At 40.8% G+C, this 19,561-nt stretch overlaps 1 protein-coding gene across 1 annotated transcript in view; it reads left to right on the forward strand.

Annotated features, from left to right (window-relative positions):
* Positions 1 to 19,561, forward strand: part of elmo1 (engulfment and cell motility 1 (ced-12 homolog, C. elegans)) — a 147,953-nt gene that overhangs the window by 8,126 nt on the left and 120,266 nt on the right. The window lies entirely within an intron of this gene.

Raw genomic sequence — 19,561 nt, forward strand, 5'->3', positions numbered from 1 at the left:
ACAGAGTTGGTTGGGTTTAAAAACTACAAGTTTGAAAATAACAATCTGGCGAGTTAGAAGTGAGCTGACAAGACCTCTGTAGGCTGCTTCACTCTTTTCTCGAGGCTTTCGACTCCGACCGAACTGTCAATGGTGGGGCTGCGTTATGGGTATCGTAGGCATCATTTTTTCACAAGGAAGAAGAGAGCATTTCGTCGTGAATCTTACAGTTCAGCTTTTCCACAGAATTATTGTTATTTGTGTGTGTGTCCCTTTTTTTTTACCATTCTGTTTCCCCCTCTCTAAATTCGGATGTTTTTAAGGCCTGTGCCTTTAACATCTTCCACTACTGTGTGTGTCGGGCTGAGTGTTTACAGTAATGGAAGTAAAGAGCAGGTTCTACTTCAGTGAAGCACTGATGAGACCTTGAGGGCTTAGGGCTGTCCCCCTTAACATCAGCAAGAGCTTGAGGACTCCCTGGCTGACTTTTGGAGCCTTTTTACATGTGCCCTTTCTGTAAATGCTGGAGACTTTGCTTGAGGGAATAACCCACATTTCATGCCCTTATTTTAAACATGTGGATGACAAGGAGTTGAAGTTGAAAACCCAAGAACAGCATATTTATTAGAAAAGAACATGGTCACATTGATGTGTTCTCATCTAAACGATAAAACAATGTCACTTGTAATATACAAGGATCAGGGTAGACATTGGGACTGGTATCATCCAGTCTCTCATGCCCAGTATTACATATAATACACCACTGCAGAGAGACAGAACTGAGACAGAAGGCTGAGATTAATATATATTTTTTCCAAGTAAAGGAAAGGTCTGACTGAGTCACGTGTTAAAGCCAGGGCCAATCAGAGGTTGGCCCCATGTCGTCTGTCTGTGTCTCACAGGTGCACACACAACTATGATCTCGTCAACGCCGTCCCATGATGAGAGTGGACAGCACATACGGATGAGTGGAAGTTCAGTGAGGTGGAGCGGAAGTAAAACTAGCCTGTTGTTTTGCTCGGTATGGGAGGGGGGAGACACTGCTTCTAAGAAACCTACCGTATTATTTGTTTCCTATTTTACCATTTAATTGCCAACATGCTCGCTCTCTATTTTGGCCCCTTATTTTCTTGTGCTCCTTGTCTCCCTTTTCGTTCTCTGTTTTTAAGAGTCAATCTAAGCAATGATTATGGAGTCCCTGTTTGCTTAGATTTATGTATTGGTTAGAAAATGACTCTGTTAAGACTTGATTTATTCTTTGCTGTGACTGGAGGGAAAGCAGATATGCACAGAAGATACTGGCAAAATGTGTGACTGTGTGTGTTTTCTTCAGGGCTGGGTATCAGTACTTGATACCTTTTTAGGTATCGACTGAAGTAACCCAATACCAAGTAGTATCGAAACTTCTTCAGTGAAATGATACCTGCATTTGATCCTATTTATACCCAGATCTAAATAAAAGAGACTATTTGTATGGTTTTGCTTGGCTGCAAGTGTTCAATTTATTGCAAAGTGTGATGGAAAAGCGACAGCATCACCTTCACTCCTTTCAGTCTGTGTCTGTGAAGTCAAGTGCATTGTATTCATGGATGTATAAAGAGAACTGGATATAGCATTGTAAGGGGGGCCTGTAGAGCCTGTTACCTAGAGTTTAGCACTCCACTAACATGAACCCGGTCAAAATGATTTTATTCTGCGACTCTTCTCACAGGTTCAAAATGTTATTGGACCAATTTGATCAAATTTTGTCAGTGAAACAAGCCATTTTCCAGGAATTGTGACTCTCAAAAAACATATCTACTGACTTACAGACGTCTCTCTCACCATAAGTCTATGAAAACATCTTTTTGGGCTACATGACATGGTGTGATAGATGTTTTCCACTGTTTGGCCACTACGAAAATTGGTGCCAAAGTCTGGCATGCTTCCTGGATGCCTTGGTGTCTTTGATGGAGCTGACAGCTTAGCCTACAGTGAAGACATTGTTTGAAAGTATGGGCATACTGTGTCTGGTGGCATTTTATTTAACTGAATGATTGGTATCAAATGATGTGGAGAAAAAAAAGGTATCAAGTTAAGTTCTCCATTGGTATCGGTATCACTACAAGGGTATTGGTATTGAAATGTTTTAAATGATACACATTAGTCTTTGATATTTCTGATGGTAGTGTTGCTCCACACACTTCACTACAAAAACACATCTTTCTATACTTCCCCCACTTGTTTTCTTATGGCTGCAGCAAGCTTGTTCATTTCAAGTTATTACTGTTTGGAAGACTTGAAGGTAGAGTGAAGATGTAGCGCAGTACCACATAGCTAAATGTATTGCATAATTAATGGACGGGCTGAGATTAAGGATTTGAACCCATTCTGTCACGATGGAGGCCTCTGCGATGCCAACATGTCACAGCAGTGTTTTCGGTGAGACTAGTCAAGGCTTCCTCTAGAGAAAGGGGATTGAGGAGGAGTGGAGGGCCTCTCATAACATGCCAAGGTCACAAGCTCGCTGGTTCTCTCCGGCTGGGGAACTGCAAGCCTTGGATTGAAGGTGTGTTGCTTTATGTCGGGGCTGCCTCTGAGTCTCTGAATAAATCAAAACGCAGAAGGACATTCAGAAACAAGACACTTTGATAGCTCCCTCTCTCTATTTCTTTTGCTTTCAAAATCTCTGTCTTCACTCCCCACTTGTAAGACTTTACAAGCTGATCCCCCTTCGTTCATCATTTCTGCCTTGCATGCTCATCCATCTATCACTTCTTGCCTCTTCTCTATCTGTCACATATATGTTCTCACAGGAACTGTCCATCTGAGCAACTCTGCATATACATATTGCTCAGTTCGTGACTCTTACTGCCCACACATTGACCACCGGCAGCAGCAGAAGCAGCAATGTTCAACAGGGCATCTGGAATTTATCGACCTACACAAGGCTCCAGTGGTTGTCTCTCCTGCTGCTCCAGCTCAGTAGCAGCCTGAAGTCTATTTCTGTTGGCTCCAACAAGCCAGTAGAAACAAGCCATAATCACTCTCACACCCTGACGCTGCATTTCATCACCTGTTGGCAACAATTAAATGTGATCTGCAGCTGGGTAATTCATCTGGAAAACAACGACTGCATGAAGAGGACTAGCTATAGGCGCACCAAGCCTTGTTTAGGGGGATGTTGATGCCCTCAAAGACCAAAAGGTCACCGATATAAAGAAGGCCCCCATAAAACTAGGCTGTCTCTGTAGTAGAAAGATGTGAATACTTTTGAAATTCGTACCACATGATCAGAGAAAAAGGGTGCTTTTACTTAAGAAGTAGAAAACCTACAAATAAGTACAGTTTTACAGTTAAGCGGTAGGCTAAAACATGTTTCTCAAAACATTTGAGGCAAGAAATATGCATCGCACTAACTGACTCTTGGTTTATATTTGACCAGCGCTGCTCATTTTACCATTTGATCTCGGTTTTACTGTGCAGGAAGTAGTGTGGTGCCCACTTCCTGTTTACAAACTCTCGCCATTACACCAAAAAGGGGCATTATATACATTTCTGAAAACATTTTAGGCAAGAAATAGGTAGCGCAGTAATGGAATTTTTATTTATAATCGATTAACACTGCCTAGTTTTACCGTTTGATCACATTTCGGTTTGAGAGACGGAGAGGCAGGTGTGTCTCTTGATCAGCTGTATACTCTGAGTACGTGGCGGTGGCAGCGGGGTTGTTGGCGGTTGGTGGGCAATGTGAAAATGTAAAAATACAGCCTGTAGTTTGAGCAACAGCCCCAAAAGCCAGCGAAACTCCTCCAAATGAAGTAAATTTCCTAATTTGGAGGAGTTTCACTGGGAGGGGGAAGGAGGGATATCTGGGCACTGGTGAGATGGAGAAATGTTTACTAAAGTTCATCCCCACATACTACACACAATGTTTTTTATACAAAGCTGGTTGAAAGTCGGCAAAGTATTCCTATAAGAGCTCATGGATATTTTCTTTACTCTGTGCAAGAAGCAGTGTTTCAGCTTGCCCTTGTGTCTGTTTTTTGCTACAATGTTTGAATATTGGGGATTTTAAATTAGTTTCTTTTAATTTCCCTATTCGGGCATGTCAGGGACGGTAAATAAGTGTTCATGAACACATAAAGGCAACTCATCAAACTTTTATTCGTCCCTCTTCTGCCTGATGAGTTTGGGAGCTGAAAGATTGCAACAACGTGTGAGGCCGTTGAGTCACTTCAGACTAACGCAGAGTATTTCTGTTGTGAAGACACCCATAGGACAACCAATTTGAGTTTTTTCTTCCATTTTAGTGCTTATCAGTGTTTTTGCTTCTTGCCATTCCTGCCAGCTATGTTGTTGTGTCTATAGACACAGCTTTTCCCTGCCATCTGAGACCAAACATCAAGGGGTGCGCTGTTGTCTCTCAGACTCAGTTGTACCATTGTGTTGAGATCCGGATTCTGTTTTTTGTGGCCTGAGCAGATTCCCCATCTGTAAACCACCTGCCTTACCCCGTGTCACCCTTCCTGCTCCACGCTGGCCACACATCAGTGTTTCCCATTTCCTGTGGATGTTACACATAGCCCCTATGTTATTCCCAGTTATGTTAGAAACTGAAGAATAACACGGTAGTGCTCAGCTCAGCTGGGCTCAGCATGCCTCTCCATTGAGAGAAGAGGGGTATTGTAATGTCAGACTAGCTGGGTTTAATGTTGCCTTCGGGGCTTGTTGCTGTGTCTGTTCTTTTGTTGTCTGGAGGGGAAGCTTAACACTCTGTGTTTGTATTTTTTGTGTGTGCATGTCCGACTTGTCTGGCAGCATTTTACAGCCCAGACTGTGGCATGGAAGAAAGGCACAGGAAATACCGATGGCATTATCACAGCAACGGGACAGCTACCGGATGTATAAGTTTTAAGACATGTGGTTAATGTTTGGTACATATGAAGCTGTTTCAGAATAAACACGCCTGTTCTGAGCTGAAGGTGGAAGGAGAGCCACTTCCTGCCCATATCTGCATGTGAACCGATCCATTTCCTGTTGACAGAAAGGTCAAGACGTGCAGGCACAACCCAATGTCATGTGGCTCATGTTTTTCAGTATCAATTACAGGGCAGGCTGACAAGCGAAACATGTCGTGTGTGATGTCTGTTTCCATGTACTCAGTGAAAAGATGTATGGGGGGCAGCTATGCGCCGATTACATCACCCAATGACATCGTACCCACAGCAATGAAAGCCTGGCCTGAGGAATGCCCTCCACTTGTGTTTTTCTTTCCCCCTCTTCCTCAGTCTCTATTTCACATAAATGTGGGTTACATGCAATTAACCCATAAAAGGCAAAAGTGAACTTTGAATTCTATGCCCCAGTCCATAAATAGCATGACTTCAGCCTCATTTCGTGTTGCTGCCTCTGTACTACAAGCAAAGCCCCCACCCACAGTTTTACTATAGTTTGACAATAATAAGGCAACCGCTAGCAAAGCCCCAATGAATGGCTTCGGAGGACTCAGGCTCGGCACGCAGGAGGGATGAAAGTGTTTTAGCAGCGAACAGTCACCACACTGCGAGGGTGGAGGCCAGGATGGCATTGGCATAGGCTCATGACTGACCAGGCAGGCAGGGCTGGAGCCTGTCAGTGGGTAAACACAGGGAGGGGAGGGCATGGGTGTAGCATATGGTTAAAAAAAAGACATGGGGGATGAATAAATAATAGGAAGGCAGTGGAGAGAGGGAGGCTGAGGGCAGTGTTTAGGGTTTAGCAAATTAATGGGTGAGCCCAAAGATTGGGCACGGGGCATCTGTCAGGAGAGGAGGAGGGCACTGTGATGAAAGGGTGTGGCATACATGAAGAGGAGGTCGGGCAAACAGTGGGCAGGACTGAGCAGAAAGGACAACAACAAGCATCTGTGAGACAGTAGGAGAGATGTTTCTTAACATTTTTGACATTTCTGATGTGTCTTGGAGCTCTTTTAAGCTAATGTGTTCAAAATGATACAAACTGGTTGCATGTCTGCTATTAAATGGTGTAATATCTATGAGACAAACAGACAATGCATGGTTTGGTCTCAAACACAAGGAGTGTAATGTTACAATTCACCCCATAGTCCGGGTTAGTCATTGCACCCTAGGGTGAAATGTAACATTATGAAATAAGGGGCATGACAGAAATTTAACACATTGAAAGCTTTTTATTCAACACTTAAATTACTTTTTAATATACTTGATGTGTGTGTATGTGTGTGTTTGTCTGTTTTTTTGCATTTGTGCACTTGTTTTGCACTCTAATGTGGGTCTATGTTTAGTTGTCTGTCTATGTATGTTTGTGCATGCGCCAAGTGTCTGAGCAAAAACAAACCTGTTCACTTGATAGTGTTACTTAATTTAATTTTTAAATAATATAAATTAAATGATTTAATTAAATTTTTTTTTTTAAATGAATCAATTAATTGTTTCAGTGACTTAAAATAATCAGCCGATTTACAACAAACAACTAAAATAAGCAGCGTCCAGTGGCCAGACATGTGCATTTATGTGCATTTAGACTTTATACCCTATGACATCACAAGTTTGAGTTTTAGTACTCTAGTTTGGGGATTTGGGAGTCGTTCATGTTTACTTATATTTTTGGATTGTCTTAGACCACAGGAATAACGTGGGAATAGTCCCCTTTAAACACGTTGATAATAACTGGAAACAAAACTTAGGAAACTAGGGAAAAAGAGGAAATTCATCATCTTCCTCACAACATTCACAAAAAAAAAAAAACATGCTCGGGTGAGCAAAAAACATCCTGGAACATGCTCGGGTGAGCATGTTCCAGGTTAGAGAAACGGAAAAAATTACAACTATCCCGTGTCACAACCATACCCAGCCTCCCCTACTCTAGAAAGAGAGAATTACTTGGAAAATATTTTGAATATCAGCAGCAGTATATTATTCATAGCAAGCATGAGCTCATGTGTTGTGGCTGTGTGCAGTGGTGTGACACTGATGAGCCATTGGTGGTTGTGATGAATAACATTATGCCTCCAACAGTGCCGTCAGTCAGCATGGCGGATAGGCAAAGGGAGCACCCAGCAGGGGGGAAGAGAGGAAGTGTTTTGGTGAAGCCACCCAAGACATGTGCGGCGATGGGTGTGTTTGCATGTGTGGAATCAAGGGTAGCTTGATGTATAGCCACAGCTGGGGAAAGGGGGGGGGGACAGCTGGCAGAGCAAAGGGTGAGCGTAACGAGGAGTGAGTGTGACAGCCACAGTGACTCCTTTGTTCCCACTCACTTGTGCCAGTCACAGCGAGTAGATGGCTGATCTGTGAAGTGACTGAATCCTTTCACAGCACCTAGACCAGATACACAGTCTAGCATTACACTAGCTCTCTCCTCAGTGTGTGTGTGTGTGTGTGTGTGACGCTATACCACAGAGAGCTGGATATGGCAGCAGGAGATTTCCACAAGGTAGCCCATAACCATCTTCCATAATGTCAGTGCACCCGTAGAGCACTTATTACGCTTGTGATGATAGTCATCAGTGCGAATGTAATTGTGGCGCCCAGCAACACTGAACGGTAGCCTGCTTGCTATATGCTTAGGTAATGAGTGTTGTTGAGGGTTGGTGTTTTCTCCTGAGTTATGGTTTAATAAGAAGAGTAATTCTTGCTCTGGTGGAGAGGAGCGCTGTATGTGCGCAGTGGTCCTGTGAGGCTGCCTGTCACTTTGTGCGTCGAGTCTATCAAGGTGTAAGGCCACTTGAGACAGCTTACTCCGGCTTTCTTTTATTAAACCTGTCTGGTGCGTGCCTTCGCATGGGCATTTATCTTACTCAGCACACTAATTTTCACTTCTCGGAATGCAAGTAGCCTGTAAATAACAGAGCAATGGATGGAGTATGTACTCCATTGCTTATTCCTCCCTATCATTAAAAGGTGCTTTTTTTGTCTCTAAAAGCTCTACAGTAAAGGGTCTACTCTCTTACAGCCATTTTGCTTTCCAGCTATTTTTTTTTGTTCAGGAGTTCAATAAGCCTTTTCAGCCCCTGACTTCTTCCTCTGAGTATCTGAACCATTTAGTTCAAGTAGGACGAGTAAAAATAGCCACAAATCAATCCCAAATGTTCTCAGGCTCTTCGCACATCTCGATCTAGGCTAGCACAACCCAACAGGGGATAGAGTGACACGGCATTCAAAGCTGGGCAGGATGACTGGCAGACTGGCACTTTAGAGGAGGGCATGTTCATTAAAAATGTGACTGGTAGCAGTGATTCGGGCCTTGACACACTTTAAAAGCCATTAAAGAGGCAGCGGCGGATTATGGTTTGTTGAGTTATGATGATGATATGACCTTTTGGTTATTACATGCTTCAGCAGAGATGGTAATCCTCTGAGCTATTGAATTTAGCTAAGTGGAGACAGTGTTTCCATTAAGAGATGCACAGTATATGACGTGCACAATACTGCAGCAGGAGTTCACAGCAGACCAAACTGTCGATAGTGTTGAAATGTCACATACTGTAAAGTGTTGCGTGATTCCACAAGAGAGATGGTACAGCAAGACCTGCAGGGCTAAAGAGCAATGTGTGTTCATCAGCAGGCGGGCAGAGATCTTCAGATTATCCTTCATGTAGGATATTCATACCATCAGATCAACTACAAAAGCCAAACTTTTTAATCTGTATGGTACAACACCAATTCTAAAAAAGTTGGGATGCTGTGTGAACTGATTTCCAAATCCTTTTTGACCTATATTATTTGAATACAGTACAAAGACATGATATTTAATGTTCAAATTCACACACTTTATTGTTTTTTTGTAAATGTACATTCATTCTGAATTTGATACCTGCAACACGTTTCAAAAACACTGGGACAGCAGCAACAAAAGTTAAAAGTTTTGCATTTTTCAAAAGAGCACCTGTTTGAGACATTTCACAGAAATACAGGTTAAATGGTTAACATGTGATACTGTAGTACCATGATGGCTTTGAAAGGAGCGTCTTCGTAAGGCTCAGTCTTTCAACAGCAAGGATGATCACTGTGGAAAACTGCATTCTCAAGATGATCAGAAGTACAAGTTTCTCAACCCAAATTTAGTGATTTTTCCATCCGCTATCTATAACGCCATCAAAATATTTAGAAAATCTGGAGAAATCTCACATTGTAAAGGCAAGGCTGAAAACTAGCATGCATAGCCATGACCTTCAGCCTCTCAGGCTGCATTAAAAACCAAAATTATTGTATAAAGAATATTACTACATGGGCTCTGCAACACTTTGGAAAACCATTGCCAGTTAAATATCTTGTGTTTGTACAGGAGTTATATAATAGCCCACTTACAAATCACCACCAATATTTTTATGTAACTGATATTTTTATATTTATAATGTTAAAAGGCCTCTTAGCATCAACTCACCTGAGCAGCAACTGATATTATTGTTCTTCATCCCTATTATTAATGACTGAATGGAGAACACAAGGGCTGAGTGATTTATTCATTTCTAGTCCTATTAATAAATTTATGCCATCTTGTTCTTACATGACAATGATTCTGCAGTGTTTGCAGGGAGCAGCAGGGAGCTCCATTGCATCAAAACAAGTATGCCTAATTTCTCTCTAAATTGAATTACCAAATGACAAAACCTTACACAGGCAGAATGAGCAGAAAGAAAAACAAAAATAATGTGAAAACAGAGGAAAAAAATGTACCCAAATCCAAATTTAGTACAGAAACATTGTGCTTGTATCAAGAATGGGTCCTCTTGTGCTTTGGATTCAAAGACGACATTAAAAAACAAGCAATGTTTTGCCATATTTGCATGTTTATACAATCAGGTCACCGCAAACATTGATGATCAGATCTGATCATGGCCACACCTTTCTGAGAGTGATAAGAGAAAATAGTAAATTTTTGTCACACAGCATTCAGAAGAACTGCAGCAGTGTTCAGTTTTTGTGTAGACCTTGTCACACAGTGTTGACCCTGTCCTTGCAAGGTGCCAAACACATCAGAAACTTCAAGTGCATTGGAGTTTCATGGGAAAATCATCTGCAGCACAACGCAAACACTTGGACATAATATACACCACCTTCCTGTGTGTACGACTGTATGGCTGTCCTTGATACGGACTCGCCTGAAAGCAATCCTGGTTGTGTATGTTTGTCTAAACGCTGAGCAAAATGAAAGCCTGGCCTTGGTGGCTCTGCAATCATTTGCAATGGAAATTCCCTGACCCGGGATGCCCAATTCTTCACATCCCATTTAACTCAATGGAGCACATGCCAGCTCTGCCAGCGCTGTGAGCAGAGGGAGTTAAGCTCCTATAATGTAACAAAGCGGGTCTGAAAAAGCTTTTTAGTCATAAGTGAACCAGTAGCCTTTTAGCTTTAAACCCCGCTAAGATGGTAGGTATAACTGCGATGCTTTTACTCTGCAACAAGAAAATGTTCGGTGTATCATGTAATTTTATGTTCGGTAAGCCACGTTGACTGGTGGATACTTCAAATCATCTTTGGGTTTTTATAAAGCTGTGGATTTGCGACATTGAACAATGCATCCTTTTTATCCATCCAATATCCATGTTAGCTGTTTGGGTCAAACCTTACATACATCATAACAACAGTATTTCACAGATAAAGGCATACAATCATGCCGGCAAAAATGAAACTTAAAGCCAATGCCAGATACACTTTTGTTTGGCGTTTTGACGTACTTTATTTGTGATTTGTTAGCTGTCTGTGTCTCTTGAATACCTGCTGCTTATGGCCTGGTTGCTACCTTTTTATAAAGCCCCAACCTCACCTGAGAACACACCTATAAATGTCTGGAGGAAATGAATTACTTCTGTATGAGTCTGTATATATCTTTATTTTAGGAAAACCCTTCAAAGTATATCTTTAAATTTAAAGTCCCTTTCCACTCAGAAATCTCATTGGTACAGATCGCTTGGGTGCTTGATTTTCATCTGCTGAAGGAGGAGTGTTTTGTACTCAACATAAGATGTGTTGATGTGAGCAGGATTTCGTGGCATCACATTTGTTTTAAAATGTAATTGTGGTCCAATATATATAAGTTGTTGGAGTTTGGTGTAAAAACTTGAGACCTCCTGCACAGATACTCAGTGAAGAAGGATACATTTCTTTTCAGTGTTTAAACTTTTGGAATGAACAATGTTTACATATTCATATATTCTGGCTTTTTAATGAGGGAGAAAAAGTAGATGTACTTTTAAAGTTTTTTTTCAAACAAAGTAAAATGAACTTTTTGTAGGGAAACCACATCAGACACAAATTCTATAAGTCTCAAGACATATCTTTAAGGAAGTGATGCTGCAGCCTCCTCACCGGGCATCAATTAGGCTGGATCATCACCTGCTTGAACTTCATGTTTCAGTAACGTGCATCAATATGACTCTGTGCCGGTGATAGCTGTGGCCGGGGGCATAATGTTTTCAGGTTGTCTGTCTGCCTCAAGGGAATATCTTCAATTTTGGTACAAGCGTTTACTTGGACCCAAGGATGAACTGATTAGAACTTGGTACGCAAAGGTCAAGGTCACTGAGACCTTGCATCTGTCCCATTCTGGTGGATGCGATATCTCAAGAAGGCCTTGAAATGAAGAATAAACTGAATTATTTGGTGGTTTAAGGTCAAAGGTCAATGTCACTGTGTCCTCTTCAGGTCTCATTCTTGGGACTGCAATATCTATAGAAAGCCATGAGGGAATTTCCTCAAATTTGGCACAAAAACAAAGTGATTAGAATTTGGTAGTCAAAAGTCAAAGTCACAATGATCTCAAAAAAAGTATTTTTGGTCAATATGCTAATTATGACAAAATTTCACCCAAATATCTAATAAAATAAAATGATGAGGCGATGGCATTTTATGGTTATGGGTATTTAGGTTAACTTCACAGACATCATAACATCATGTTCTGCAAAAGCACTTTTCTGGCCATTGCTCAACACCATAAGTCAGCAACAGAAGGGGAGACATTTGGACTGATATTGAAGTGGTGACACTAATCTTGGAACGGTCGTGATTGTATACTATAGATCTGTGCTGCGGGGGAAAATGTGCGTGTGTGTAGCATTAGTGTTTTCACAGACATAACAGTAAACTGTAATGTCAATGGTTCATGGAGGTACGACAAGGTGTAATTCTATTTTTTTTTCACGTTTTTTTGTGGCCAATTTTCAGTTAATTTTCCTATCTTGATTGCTAGGAATACATCATGTATAGTACATAACAAGGACATTTGAAACTTGTTTTTCTTGTGGTATAGATAAGTCCCAGCATTTTCACCCTGACTATAATCCTGCCATCTGTGTTCATTCACTTTGAAAAGAGATGTGTTTAACAAGATGGGCACCATAACATATGAAGCCTAACACTTGCAGTAATTACAGCATTCTGCCGTAGAAAAGTTGCCTTTTCTCTCTAAAATGAGTGGAACTAAGCCTTTAGCTACAGTATTGTTCTTGCATAATCCTCACTGCTCTATTCTGGGACTTCCACACAATTCATGCCTGGCCGGCAGAGTGCTCTGCTCTTTTTGTGGATATGTGGGTGTGTGGAAGTAACTTTCCCAAAGCACCTGCCCAGTTTGGTTTTCAATTAGCACACAGAAGACGTGGCATCATTATCTTCCTCATGAACAGCACTAATCCAGTTTAGGGATGGAACATCCCTCAAGAGCTGTATTCGGTTAGCTGGGATGTAATAATCACTGTCTGTGTTTTATGAATGAGAAGCCCCTCAGAGGGGAGGTTATCGTCTGTTGTCCTTTGCTTGTACATACACTTGTGGTTGCATGAGCATCTTTTCCACAGTAACCTTTTGTCTACTAGTTTTTTCCCCCACTGCTGTCTGGGGTGTAATTTTAGCACTTTGAGGAAGTGGGATTTTTGTCCTTTTTCACATTTCCAAACTCTTCGACAAACAAAACAAAATTGTGCTGTTGAATTGAACAGTTGGAGCCAGTTAAAACATAGTGAACAACTGTGAATTTTTAAGAAATCTACTTTTTTGAGGTTGGCTTTTTTTGTTTTTTTTTAAAGGCTTAGTTCTTTTTTTTTAACAGCTAAGCCTAAAGCAAAGTGATTTTCCAGCTGCTGCTTTTGTTAGGATTATTTTTGATTTCCGCATCATAGTTTGAATGAGCCAGACTAGCAGGCATGTGGTGGATAAAACATGCTCATTATGATGCTGTGTTGGAGAAGAGTTATTGATTTGCCCTGCAGTTGCGCAGTTTGATTAGTTACACAATGTGGAAACTGGAGCTGGTCATAACTTAATGTCTTTTTTTTTTTTTTCAATGAAGGCAGGGCTTCACAACATGAACTGTGTCAGTGTTTTTATAGAGCCAGCCTTGCAGGCATGTGGTGGATAAAACATGCTCATGTGAACTGGTTTTCATAAATAATGTCTTTTTTTTTTTTTTTCAATGAAGGCAGGGCTTCACAACATGAACTGTGTCAGTGTTTTTATAGAGACAAAGGGCAGTTTATGTTTATGTGGCTGTTTTGCCTCTCTGAAATGCACCCACTTGGAATAAGAGGGGGTGTGAGAGCTCTGATGCACTCGCTGTTCTGTTAGAGTAGTCAAGGTCAGTTTATGATGGAGGCGTTTTTCTGCTTTGTGAATGAAGAATACCATGCTCATCCCTTCTGATGCTACAACGAGCTCCCGCCTCCTCCAACACACACACACACACACACACACACACACACACACACACACACACACACACACACACACACACACACACATAAATATAGGCTTCGCAGTTAGACAATGGGACTATAGACCTGTTTCCATGACTTTCTTTCTGGCCAACCAAAAAGCACCATTCATCCCCGTGACCTGGCAGGGTTTTTGTGTAGTCCTTACCCATCCCCTCTACACATACACACACACACACACACACACAAACACACAGAGTGGAGTCCAGTGAACTTTTCCAGGATGGCTTGTTCCTTGAAGCGTGGCCCCTGAGGCTCCAATCATTGTCTGCCGTGATCAGTCAGAGGGAAGCTCTGGTCAAACCGCTCCCCGTCTCTCCCCCCACTCTACACAGCTTTTGAAGAATTACACTTTGATGTTCTGTTTTATCTACATCACAAACTGTTGTGTCTTTGGAAACAAAGCACACTTTTGTTGTGCTTCTTTTGACTCTCTTGAGCTTGCTCCACTTTTCTGCTCTTGTTTGATATTTCATGATATGTAAAAAAGGACTTTACTTTGCGTTTGATGACAAAGAAGGGAAAGTTTAAGATCCCGCTGTTGGAAAATGCCTTTATTTTTTGCTGCCCTTTAATGTTTTGTGTCTACCATGTGGTAATATTAAGAAATAGTACTTTGATTTGAGTTTGCTACAGAGGATATATGAAGATACAATACTTATGTTTATAACAGACAACAGTACAAGAGTTCAGACTGGGTTATCTTGCTTGTTTAATCTGTACAAAAACCAAAGTGAAAATACAACTAGTTGTGGTTTTGTGGGGATTTTGAGTTGGACTGTTTCTTTGTTGAGCGCAGTGTCTTTCTGGAGTCTTTGCTGGTTGCCTGGCAACTTGTCACTTTTCTACACCTCATGTTTTGTACAGATTAAACGACCGAGATATAACGTGTTAATTAGTGAGTTGCTAGCTGGATTGTGTTATCTTTGGACAGAAGCAGCTGTCTCCAGTGTTTTTGCTAAGCTAAGCTGCTGCCTGCAGCCCAACACGGGAAAAGAGATGAGTGGTGTCATTTCATATTAAAACACAGAAACACAATTGAAGCTCTCTCAAGAGCATGCCAAACCAACAGACAGTGGTATAACCCTAAACCCTAAAAACCCTAACCCTAACCCTAACCCTAACCCTAACCCTAGCCTGACAAAAAGCTATCATTGGAACTGAAATTGTGAATCTTAGGATTGCGAGGGAATGGTCTGCCTTACCCTGCCTCTGATTGGCTTATCCTGACACTCTTACTCTAACCATCACCTATCCCACTTTTCTTGTCAAAAAGTAACCAATCCAAACTGTGAAGGCAACAAGTACTAGCCTCTCAGAGTATGGCTGGTCATTCCCCTGCTATCCTAGGTTTTGCAAATTGGCTTACAGGAAAGCTACCTGGAGTAAAACCTCTATTCTGATGCCTTTATTCCTCAATGAAGTTGAAGAGTAGCTGTACATTTACACTATGTAAATTAAAAAAAAAAAATGTTTGCAAGGTTGAAGCCAGCACTACCTTGGCTGCCTTTGCAAAAATGTTGTCTCATTGTGATGCCTCACAAAGAAGTTAAAGTTGAGTACGTACGCTAAGGTTATACACCAAGGGGTAGAGTAGGGTAGGAAAGGAATACTGAGTTTCTGTAATTTTTCACCCTGGACAAAAGGTCAATTTTCAGTAACCTAAAATGCAGTTTGCATGTGAATGAAAAGCCAAAATGCATTAAAAAAGCTACCTATGAATATATATATATATATATATATATATATATATATATAAAATAAAATTGTATATATATATATATATATATATATATATATATATATATATATATATATATATATGTATGTATGTGTGCATGTATGTATATGTATGTGTGTACAAGCCCTCATCCTGGAGTAACTTTATACCTGAATAATAATTTGGTTGAATCCCCTCCATAGTCTGCATGTTGATTAGATCCATACACTGCTGCTGTTTAGAGTTTTTTGACATTCACATTACAGATTCCAGTCTGTTCCTTTAAGCATTCAGCTTTTCCTCTCCAGCTTTGTTCTAATGGTCCAGCTATGTAGCTAAGTTGATTACACCAGAGACCCCAAGGGCCTGCAGCCAGACCAGCCACTGTGGAGTCTCTTGGGGATGCGCATAGCAGACATTTTTATCTCCCTAACCCACATCTCTAGCTGAGGTAATTTAAGGTTAGAAACCGCTGTTATCAGCCTCAGAATTTAATCGGAGGTCTGTAAAAGCCTTCTGGTGAAGATCAGAATGGACGAGTGGTTGAGTGGGCTGATGTTTTCGGGAGGAAATTGTGATGGCGCGGTGTCTTCCGTGGTAACTCTAGCCATATTTGTGATGCAGCAAATCCTTATTCCTAAGAATCTTTGCCTGCTTATAACAAAAAAAGATACTAATGTCTCCTTGCTGATTGCACAAGTCAGCATGTACACACAATATGGTACATTGGTTACTGTCATCACAGCTAGAATCCAACAATCCCATCTAATGTTTCCTGCTGCTGCAGAAAACTTTCCCAGCTGCAATGAACTATTGAGGACATAATTGAATCAGGCAGTATTTCCATAACTCAATCCTCTATATCTGTCAGTTTGGAAGAAATACACAGGGAGAGTGAGTGTTTGACCTGGATAGACTACTTCCAACAGGGCTGAGGAGCCTGAGAGCAGAAGGTCACACTGTCAGTGACTCACTAAGCCTGTGGGCTCACTCACAATCACACATACACACACACACACACACACTCTTTCCCTAACTGGCAGTGAAAAGGCTTCCAGGGTAAACACCTAATTGTGCTCCTCTTTTCTGTTTTTAAGCTCTCACTGCCGACCTTGATGCTGACTGATATTGAGTTATGTAATGGGGGAGGATGGCATGTTATTTTTAAATCTAAAGAGAAAGGAGATTGTGTTTGAACAGAGCACATAGCCTATTGTGTTTCAGTTAGCGAGGCAACGGAGGGAAAAACAACATGTGTAATGGTCACCTTACATAAGACTCTTGAATACACACACTGTGAGTGCGGTGGATGAAAATACACACACCGGGGTATTTTAATGTTACAGGTAATGTTTCATAAGCACTTAAATATCCTGAAATATCATGAGTTGATTGGTCAGGGAGAAGTAATAAACCTCGTTTTGAACAATGCGTCACCATGTTTGTCTGCTCACTTCATTTTGTTACTCGGATGTTAGATGCTGTAAACACCCAATTAATTAGAAGTCCAAATGAATTCAGTTATCAGTCATGATGCTGATAATGAGATAACAGCACCGGGCTGTCAAACATCTTTACCAGTGATCAGTATTGACCACTATGTTGTGATGCCTGTTTTAACAGAAGGCATTTTTGTTGTTGTACCACAACAAAGGGGCTTTAAAGCCATGTTCTGCGTGATGACGTCCTGTAGTCTTTTTTAGGCACTTGTTAGCAACCGCCTTTTCAAAACACATGAAAGCTTCAAGAATCACAAGTTGGTTATTAACTGAAATATTCAATGTCACAGAACAAAGCCTGTCAATCTTGTGCTAACCACAGACCTTATTTCAGGTATGTAACCTAATCAAAAAGCCATTGACTTTGAGATGAGGAAACCAAAAGTGCAAAAACAAACTAAATTCCTGGTTTTAGGACTCATTCCTGCAGCACTCTGTAATATTTGTGAAAAATTGCCCTTTTGAATGAGCATGTTGGCAGCTTATTCCACAAGCATAATATTCACAGCACGGCCAGTATAAGCTTGCTGTTTTAGGCTGCTTGTTGCCTCTTTTATGCCATGCAGGTTTAGTTCATTTCTCATCATAGTTCATTCACTGAACCACTGTGGTGTAAAAAACTACTGTGAGACAAGCAGAGAGTCAGCAGCACATTAGCCTGTATGACCACGTTCCAATTATTACTATTATAAAGTATCACAGAGGATAATGAGAGGATAGCTACTTGCAGAAGCCGTGGGCAGTGAGACCCAACTAACAGTGTAACTCTACTTGACATTTCGTGCAGTAGGATAGACCCAGGAGTGTTTGGTCCAATTAAGTAGCTGCTGTAGCTAGCAGGTTGTGTACCTATTAACTTTGCCTCTGTGGTATTCACTGCAGGCTGTGGCAGTTGTTTACTCAGTATGAAAGGCATGATTTGGACTATATTTTACTGGGGAAAGTCAACTTTTTGTCCAGGAATTAAAGGAGGAAAAACTATGCCACATACATAAACCATTTCTGGAAACTCTAGGGTCGTTTTCCTATTACGTTGTAAATTGACATCTCTGTAATGTTATCATTCATCACTGTATATGCTGATGGTTTGTAGATCAGCATGCGCATACAAGGATGTGTGTTGATGATGATCTGGACTCCAAACTGCAATTTGATCGAAGAATTTTCTGCTGTTGTAACATATCGCCCATGATAATTACATTACATGCAGTCCCCCACCAAAACTAATCTTCTAATGACGCTTCCAAGCAGGAAGTCTGGCTTTCTCGAGTATCCTCTTCATTGTGGAAATACAGGGACTCTATGTCTATACAGACTAATTGCTTGTGTTTATTGGTTTGTATAAAGACAACTAGCATATGTTAACTTAGCAGGCAGTTGTTTATTGAACAAGGCCGCTGGAGATGGTGAATGTTCTTTTTTGAGAGCTTGTGTTGCTTTGGAAAGCAGAATATTGTGTGATCATACACCTACTTGAAAGGTGTTGTTTTGCAGTGATGTGTTTGGAAACTAAAATGTGGCCCAGCTTTCAGTCTGCACCAACCATATGTAACACAGACCACTGTATGTTGAAATGCATGGATCATAACCACTGGAGTTTGACGGTTACAAGTAAAGCATGCTACTCCCCTTCAAGTGGAATACATTTGGATGTGGTTTTGAATAATAGATGATCCCCTGAGGTGTTGTGGAATTATCTTTGCCTGACAACCTCCTCTGCAAGCAGACTGTGGGAATGTGCCGATTCATTTCATATTTGAAAAATGGGGAAAGAAAGTCAGTGAATAACAAAAAAGGTTATGAAACACTAATAGAGCACATGACGTCAACACCTGCCTGATATTATTATTCATCACCTGCGTTTACATTTTTTACATTTTGTTTTTTTTTTCAGCGGGTAGTAACGTGCACCTGGGTTGGACCCACTTTTGACTGATAATAGTCCTGCTTGAATAGTACAAACAATAACAAAAAACAGTAATTTGACAATTAGTCAGACTGTAGTTCTAAAGATTAATCAAAATCTCACAAATTGCCAGCTTTAGACCTCAGGAAATAACTATTTCATTTATCTGTTCTTTTTATTTAAACTAGTAATGTCAGCAGTTGACTGTTAGCTGGTTAACCTCCAAGGTTGTTTATGATCAGTTATGAACATGGGTCTATATCCTTTGCTACTCTTGAGTTTTTTACATCGTACACCAATCAGGTAAGAGCAAGCTAGCAGTGCCGGTGCTGCTCATACGGCAATTAGCGTTGTAAATTATCCCAACCCAACAACGTTGCCTAATTTTAGCTAACCAGTGGAAAATGGAGAGAAGGCAAAGGCTACTATGTTTCTGCATGTTACCGTGGCTAGCCAGTTGTCTTTCAGCAAATAAATAGGCGGAATAACTAGTGATAATAATAATAACTGGTAAAACATAAAAATAAAAAATAAAAACATTTTGACCACCTCTAAATGGATAGCATGTTGGAGTTCAGCACTAAAGCTAACTGAGTCAATGCAGTGCTGGACTTAAAGGATAGGCCACTTGTGTTTCATAATGATTTTCTTTGTTTTTTTCTTAAAAATTAACCGGTTAGTAGCTGGTTAATGGGTGTTGGGCTATTGAAAGCAAACTTGGCTGCCCTAATTTGATCTCATCTAAC

Source organism: Plectropomus leopardus, chromosome 18 (genome assembly GCF_008729295.1).
Source record: "Plectropomus leopardus isolate mb chromosome 18, YSFRI_Pleo_2.0, whole genome shotgun sequence".
NCBI classification, from domain to species: Eukaryota; Metazoa; Chordata; class Actinopteri; order Perciformes; family Serranidae; genus Plectropomus; species Plectropomus leopardus.